Here is a 9538-nt window from a genome sequence, read left to right as displayed (position 1 = left end):
CGTGTACTTTGCGTTTTGTAACTTGTACTCTTGTAATTTTTAGACGTTTCTCATCAATAAATTGAACCTCTTAGATTGTACTTTGTACTTTTGAGCTTTTTGGCCGTTTGCGTCTTCAATTCGTCGAATCTGCTTTTTGTCTTCACCTTTTATTATTTAAACAAATATCACTTGTAAATAGAACAATTGTAACTGAAAACTTTACATATTGGAAGGATATTGATACTAAATATATGTTCATTTGGAGCACTATCAATATATATGCGTACTCTTTTATTGTTACCGGGGAACCTTTTATATTTCACCATATTACCATCAGCGTTTAATCATCTAAAAACATAATTCTCTTGAAACCACCTCGGATTGATAACCGATGAATCAGATATGGTAGCATTAAACACAGAGGAAATAACAAAACCGTAGATGGTCTAAACGGTCAAAAGTTGATTATAAAGAATGAAATGTTGGGAACGCTCGATAGAAAATTTAGTACCGAAAAGCGGATTATACGAAACTATGAAGGAAGCCATGGACAAATCACAAAGACTGAACTTGCCTTTAAAGAATCCAAATGATTCAATGCCTGCTGAAGCCTTTAGCAAATATCTTGCTCCTTACTCTAAACCCTTGTGAACGATATTCTTCACCATCCTTCGATATTAGAAATTCCAAGATATCATCGTATCTTTCATTATAAATATCCTCCATATTTCTGAAGATATTTTTATAACTATTCTTATCTAAAATTATTAATCTCTTCGTGCTATCAGTGTTACATCATATAGAAACTGTTAGTTTCTATATTCTGTAAACTTTCGAGTTTAAAATATGAATGTTATTAAAGTAATATTGGGAACTGATGCATGAGTTAGTATAATATAATGACACTTGATCAATGTGATTATATTACAGTAATTCATGCTGAGTTTCTAATGGAACGTGATGATTCACAGAACATACCGTCATCATGTGCCATTTACACGACTCTTACATTCTACCCAATCTCTAAACATATTAAGAACATATCTTATTGATAGTTCTATCTTTTCGGATATTCTGGTAAATTACCAAATAAAGATCGTGCCATTACGATTCCCTTCTTAGAACATTAACTATGTTCATCCAAAACTTCATACATACGAATTCTGGACCATTACTCACTTTACTAGAGATCGAGAAGAGAATAAAAAGGCAAAGAGCTTCGAAATATAAGGGAAGATATAAAACCCAACAACAACCCAGAAATTACAAACCGTATATATCGATGCATATAGCAACATAAAGACACGGGAGAACTAAAAACACTATAAAACCAAGAGTATAGTAGAAGTGAATAGATTCTTCCGGTGGTAGGTGAAAAAGGAGAATGACAGATATGAAAGTTAAGAGTATATCAAGAATCAAAACTGGATGAAGCATATTAACGAATGCTTTAAAATATGAATCAAGGGAGAAAGAATAGAAGGTGTGAGTTGTAAGGAAATGACGGGGGTGGATTTATAGTAAAATATCCGACAGAGCAATTAAAACAGATGATCGTATTTAAAGCGGATCCTAATTCCCTTGATTACCGAAGAATCAAATCTTATTACGAATATTTTATCCAAATCTCTTGAACTTGGGAAATCAATCCTATCTATGTCAAAAGATATGATGAATCTATACCTACTCATTTCACTCTTTAGTGATAGCTTTACTTGTACTCTTCACAAAAATCAAATGGTTTTATCCATATTACTCAATGATGATAAAACTCTATTTATCAACTCATATTTGTCATAAAAAGATTCTTATTGTTATCCATGACGACCTCTATCAAATTTCGGGGACAAAATTTCTTTAACGGGTAGGTACTGTGATGACCAGAAAATTTCCGATCAAATTTAAACTTTAATCTTTATATGTTTCCGACACGATAAGCAAAATCTGTAATGTTGAGTCTCGAAATTTTTGAAATCTATATTCATGTCATCAATTGACCTTCGACTGCTCTCGACGATTCACGAACCATTAATTGTAAATAGATATGTGTGTATGGATATATAAATAATAATTCGAAATATAATTTGAAGTATTATATGTTGTTGTTATTAAAATGTAATAAAATAAAAATATGATATTATAATAATTATTATTTAAAACATATCAATATATAAATAGATATATATATTAAAAATAAATATTAAATGATTGTAATACTCGTTTGATGTTCTGATTGATAAAGCAAGTTAAAATATAGTTATTATAATAAAATAATTACTTTCAAAATAAATATCAGTATTAATAATATTATGATATAGATATGAGATTTGATGTAAATCAATTGTTATAACATTATTACGTATATTATTATCATGAATAATATTAATAATATTATTAGTATTATTATTATCATTAATAATATTATTGTTATTAGTATTAATATCATTATTATTGTTATAAATTATTATTGCCATTAATAATTATTAATGTTATTATTATTATTATTTTTATTTACCTTATTATTAACAAATATCATTAATCTTGTTATTATTATTAAATACCATTAAAAATTGATATCATTTTTTACTATTAGTAATATTTTGATTATTAATACTATTAGTATTTTTATTATTTATAATATTATAAACTGAATTACTATTATTTAAATATATTAATAATTATTAATTTTTTACAGAATATATATATATATATATATATATATAACACGTAGGATCAGTAGAAATCAATAATATATAATATAATTCAGTTAAATACAAAAATTGTTGAATATTAAACTGTTAAAGCATCTAAATCTGTTGTGTATCGATATCAACCTTTATTTTACTCGTCTTTATTGTCTGCAAAAGGTGTACCCGATGGAAATTAAATTCTCAATGCAAACAAACCAGTTAAATCACTTGTACTAACATCCATTTTTTGATTACTAGATATTATAGGCTATCCTGAATTGCAATTGCAAAAATTAAAACAAAAAAGGGAAAGGATAAAAACCACCACAAGAAACTTGTTACGGTTGCAAGCACCACCACCTTAAACACCATTTTCGTTTTAATATCACCCACGCACAACCATCTACAACAAAATTCAAAACCTTCAACATTCTTGTTCGATCACCATCATCAAACCCACGCAAAATGTAATGACCCGGAAAATTTCGACTTATTTAAACCAATTCTCTATATGATTTAATATTATGTAAATATATATATATATATATATATATATATATATATATATATATATATATATATATATATATATATATATATATATATATTATAAGATGTACAAGTAAAACACTAATTGCTACTGTAAAAATGACTTTGCTACAGTAAAACACTATTTGCTACAGTAAAACACTATTTGCTACAGTGAAACCGTATTTTGCTACAGTTCTACAGTGAAAACGAGGAAAGTGTCACCCTGGAAAGGTGTTGTAAGATTCGGTAAACGAGAAAAGCTAAGTCCTAGGTACGTAGGACCCTTTGAAATCACCGAAAGAATTGGAGCAGTTGCTTATCGATTAAAGCTACCGCAAGAACTTAGTAGTGTTCACGACACATTTCACGTGTCAAATTTGAAGAAATGTTTAGCTGAAGAGGATGTCGTAATTCCTCTTGACGAAATACAAATCAATGATAAACTCCATTTTGTCGAAGAACCTGTTGAAATCATGGACCGTGAGGTCAAACAACTAAAACAAAGCAAAATACCGATAGTTAGGGTTCGTTGGAACGCTAGACGAGGACCCGAGTTTACTTGGGAACGTGAGGATCAAATGAAGCAAAAGTATCCACATTTGTTCACTGATATCGCTCATGAAACAGGTACTATTCAAAATTTCGGGACAAAATTTTCTTTAACGGGGAGGTACTGTAATGACCCGGAAAATTTCGACTTATTTAAACCAATTCTCTATATGATTTAATATTAAGTAAATATACATATATATATATATATATATATATATATATATATATATATATATATATATATATATATATATATATATATATATATATATATATATATATATATATATATATATTATAAGATGTACAAGTAAAACACTAATTGCTACTGTAAAAACGACTTTGTACAATAAAAAACTATTTGCTACAGTAAAACACTATTTGCTACAGTGAAACCGTATTTTGCTACAGTGTTACAGTGAAAACGACTTTGCTACAGTGATTTGTTACAGTAAACACTATTTACTACAGTAAATACTATAAGGTGTACAAGTAAAACACTAATTGCTACTGTAAAAACGACTTTGCTACAGTAAACACTATTTGCTACAGTAAACACTATTTGCTACAGTAAACACTATTTGATGTCGGCGAACTAGAAAACAAGCAGAAATGAGCTGTTCAGCCTAGCCATGCGATCGCATGGCAAAAGCACTGAAAACCCATGCGATCGCATGGGGACCAAAAACACTATTTGCTACAGTAATATTATGTCGACGAACTAGCAAACGAAACGCCATGCGATCGCATGGCAAAAGCACTGAAAACCCATGCGATCGCATGGGGACCAAAATCAGGAAACATGCCTATAAAAGGCAGTTTACTCGACGAAGTATTTACTTAATTTTTTTTCTTCTCTCAAAATTTATATTTATATATATATTATAATTATAATTTTAAATTTAAGTTTAATAATAATAAGCTATATAGGAGGGTGTTTTTAATTCGGGTTTCAAACCGTTTTAAAATAAGGAAATATTGGGTATTGTTCTTGAATCCAAGGCCAACCATACAGTCGTCTACCATCATTACGTCTATGCAATTTGCCTACAATATTGAGTCTCAATATTGAACCGTGAGTTTATAGTCTCCCTTTTTAAATACTTTAAATATTTTTGGGCTGAGAATACATGCAATTTATTTTAAACGCAATAAGACACAAGTACATACTAAATTCTACACTGAGATAAACCGAAAATCCCTTAGCTTTGGTAACTAGTAGCTGCCAGTACATAGGATATGGACTGGTGGGCGCGAATAATTGTATATATGGATCCATAGGGCTTGACATCCCCGTCCGAGCTAGAGCGCTAGCCTTTTAACGGACGTATGTTATTTGAGTTTAAGACACGTTGGTTTGCGTGTATTAAAACGAATGGGGTAATTATCTCTATAGCGTTAAGTTTAGTTACCAGGGTGATCTGTTACGTAGAATCTATTGATAAACTTTTGATGAAATCTTGTGGTCTATCTTTATATATGTTTATGACTCGAGCAATTAAACCTATAACTCACCAACATTCGTGTTGACTTTTTAGCATATTTTATTCTCAGGTCCTTAGACTGCTTCCGATGTGATGTGCTTGTTGCCTGCATGGAGTCTCTCATGCTTTGTACAAAGTTTATTGCATTGAAAATAAAACTGCGTTGTGTAATAAATAATTGGACTGTGATGTCAACCTGTAAATTAAAGACTTATGTATTTTGGGGTTTTGCTTATACCTAAGCACTCGCCCACATGTTTATAACTTTCTATGTTTAGAAAGTCACTTATCTTTATGAATGCAATATTTTATCAAAACGTATCATATAGAGGTCAAAACCTCACTGTGGAATCAATGATTAACGTGCCGCGTCAATAGCGATTTTGACGGGTCGTTACAGTTGGTATCAGAGATTGAGGTCATAGGGAACCAGAAATTACATTAGTGTGTTTAACTGGTAATTGTTAGGATGCATTAGTGAGTCTGGACTATGACCATATCTGTTTTTACTGATTTTTGCTTATCATTTGATCAAAAACATTATATGTGACATATTTATATGCTAACGTAATTGTTGTTTCAATTATGTGATAGATGACTTCTTCTAATCCTATCATTTTGTACGAATCGGAATCGGACACTGAATCTATTCTATCCACAACTGAAAAGGGCGTTCCAATACCTATTAAAGAAGAAATTGTGTTAGCCGGGGAATCTTAAATCCCGGTAAACCCAGAGGAGGTCCCAGCTCCACCCAACTCTAGTTTTTCGGAGCCACAGTATCGTTGGCATGGACCCATGATCCCTGGAGTAAACGAGGATCGTCCATTTCTAAACGAACATGGACATTGGGCCAGATACACCGCCGACGGGCGGGTTCTGAATATATTTCCTGGCAGATTTCGGTTCATGACCACCGGTACATATTCTCGTACACATGATGCAGATAGTTCGTCGTCATATTCTCCTACACATGACTCAGACAGTTCGTCATCAGACGAGACCAGTGAGGAAGAGGATTTCGCTAATGAAATAAAAGAAGTCACTAAGGAGAAATTCCAACTTGCTATAGATAATAAAAACAACCACAACAATAAAATGTCATTAATTATTAAAAAGGAACAGGACCATTCGATCCGTAACCACCCTTATTATATTAAACCCACTGAGGCAATGGGTACCTCAAAACCCCAACTAAAAATTAAATACACTGCCAGAATGTCTGTCGGACCATGTGCACACAAACAATTGGCAGAGAGAACCAAATGGGAAGAAGTTTCTGATAGTTCTGAATAAATGACCTCGCAACCATAAATCTTTCATGCGCTATTCTATTGCTTATGTGTGCTACTCTATCTTGTTATGTAAAATAAGCATATGTAAAATATCAGTATTGTATGGTATTGTATTATTTTGGTTTATTAATAATAAATGCATGGAATGATTATTTGTATTATTACTACTTCTTATCATTATTATTATTACATAATAATGTAGTAACTCGCTATAATTTTTCATAGTGGAATATTATTAGGATTTTAGTAGTTAATTCCTTGTACTAGCTATTATGTATGAACTTAACGGGTAGGTAATATCCTAGAAATAATTATAAAATGCTAATAAGAAGAAAAGGCTTTTATAATAATTGGTTCATATTATTAATATGCTACGATTAACTATTGACAACTCATTTTACCTATAATATTCTATATGATTAAATTATCTCTGTTGTGTTTATTGAAGAAACATGTCTCAAATGTCAGATGCTGAGTTCGAGGAACTAGTCGAGAAACGTGTGAATGAAAGAATTGCAGCAGCCGAGGCAGCAAAAACAGCAGCCGAAGCAGCAGCCAAAGCAGCAGCTGTGAACATAAACTCACGAAAAACGGATGCTCATACAAAACTTTTCAAGGATGCAAACCACAGATGTTTAGTGGAACCGAGGGACCAGTTGGTCTAACCCGATGGTTTGAAAAGATGGAGTCCGTTTTCAAAATCAGTAATTGTGCGAACGGAGACAAGTCAAAGTATGCTTCGTGCACGTTGCAAGACGGTGCACTTACTTGGTGGAACAATTATGCTAAAGCAGAAGGAATAGATACGGCATATGATATCTCTTGGAAAGAACTTAAAAAGATGCTAATCGAGGAGTACTGTCCTCGAAACGAGATTAGAAAAATGGAATCTGAGTTACGTAATCTGAAGGTTTTTGGCGCGAATCTCAATAACTATGAAAAGCATTTCATGGAACTAGCCTTGTTGTGTCCCGAATTGGTGCCAAACGATAAACGAAAAATAGAAATGTATATTGACGGTCTATCGATCAATATCAAAGGAAATGTTACATCGTCCAAACAGAATACGATGCAGGAAGCCATGACAATGGCACACCAACTCATGGACCAGATCACAGAGAGTTCGATTAAAGCACCAATTACCGAAGTCAAGACAACTGAAGGAAAGAGGAAATGGGAAGACTATAAGGGCAAAAGTACTCAACTGAAGAAACAAGAAACTTTTAAAGGTAAACAAGATGGGGCAACTGCAAGTCCAAACTATAAGGGACTCCATCCGTTCTACAAAATATGTTACACACATCATGCAGGTTATTGCCAAGTGGTATGTGATAAGTGCAACAAGAAAGGACATGTGGCGAAAGATTGTTATGCCACCGTTTCTGAAGTAAAGACAAAACCGACCGATGTCAAGAAATGTTTTGGATGCGGGAAGTCTGGTCACTTTATAAATCAATGCCCTGATAAGGAGAAGAACAAAGAACCCACACGTGGGAGGGCATTTAATATTAGTACCAGTGAAGCACGTGAGGATCCTAATCTTATCACGGGTACGTTTACCGTTAATAATCAACTACCTTCTATTATGTTTGATACGGGTGCTGATAGAAGTTATATGTGTAAAGACTTTAGTTCTAAACTAAAATGTGCATCATTGCCTCTAGACGATAAATATACTATTGAATTAGCTAATGGTAAAAATGATAAAAGCCGATAAAATTTGCCATGGTTGCGAAATAAATCTCGCTGGTGAAACCTTCAAAATCGATTTGATACCCGTAGAATTAGGAAGTTTTGATATAATCGTTGGCATGGACTGGATGTCCAAAACAAGAGCAGAAGTTATTTGCACTGAGAAAGCGATCCGCATCCCTCGAAAGGATGAAACGTCATTAATGATTTATGGGGAGAAAAGCAACTCGAAGCTGAACCTTATCAGCTGTATGAAGGCCCAGAAACTTATAAGAAAAGGTTGTTATGCTATTCTGGCACATGTAAAGAAGATCGATACTGAAGAAAGAAGCATTGATGACATGCCGGTTGTAAGAGAATATCCCGGAGTATTTCCAGAAGAATTACCGGGGCTACCTCCACACAGATGTGTAGAATTCCAGATTGATCTCATACCATGAGCCGTACCTGTAGCCCGATCCCTATATAGACTTGCACCTTCAGAAATGCAAGAATTACAAGACCAGTTGCAAGAATTATCGGATCGTGGATTTATTCGTCCCAGTTTTTCACCTTGGGGTGCTCCTATTCTGTTCGTCAAGAAGAAGAATGGATCTATGAGAATGTGCATAGATTATCGAGAATTAAACAAATTAACGATCAAGAATCGGTACCCATTACCGAGGATTGATGATTTGTTTGATCAATTACAAGGATCAAGTGTTTATTCTAAGATTGATCTACGCTCCGGATATCATCAGCTGAGAGTGAAGGAAGAAGATATTCCTAAAACCGCGTTCAGAACCCGTTACGGTCACTATGAGTTTCTAGTCATGCCTTTTGGATTAACTAATGCTCCAGCAGTATTCATGGATCTAATGAATCACATCTGTAGACCGTATTTAGACAAATTTGTCATTGTTTTTATGGACGACATATTGATTTACTTGAAGAACAAGGAAGAACATGAGCAACACTTAAGACTGGTACTAGAGATACTCAAGAAAGAAGAATTGTACGCAAAATTTTCGAAGTGTGATTTTTGGTTACAAGAAGTACAATTTTTGGGCTATGTTGTCAGTAAACATGGAATTAAAGTTGACCCTGCCAAGATCGAAGCCATTAGTAAATGGGAAACACCGAAGACTCCAACACAAATTCGCCAATTCTTAGGTCTTGCTGGTTACTACCGAAGATTCATTCAAGATTTCTCTAGAATCGCCAAACCCTTAACTGCATTAACTCAAAAGGGAAAGAAGTATGATGGTCCACGGAACAGGAATCCTCATTCCAGTTATTAAAGAAGAAGTTAACGTCTGCACCCATTTTGTCA

Source organism: Rutidosis leptorrhynchoides, chromosome 7, assembly GCF_046630445.1.
Source record: "Rutidosis leptorrhynchoides isolate AG116_Rl617_1_P2 chromosome 7, CSIRO_AGI_Rlap_v1, whole genome shotgun sequence".
In the NCBI taxonomy this organism is placed as follows: Eukaryota; Viridiplantae; Streptophyta; class Magnoliopsida; order Asterales; family Asteraceae; genus Rutidosis; species Rutidosis leptorrhynchoides.
Note: the sequence above shows the minus strand (reverse complement) of the source record.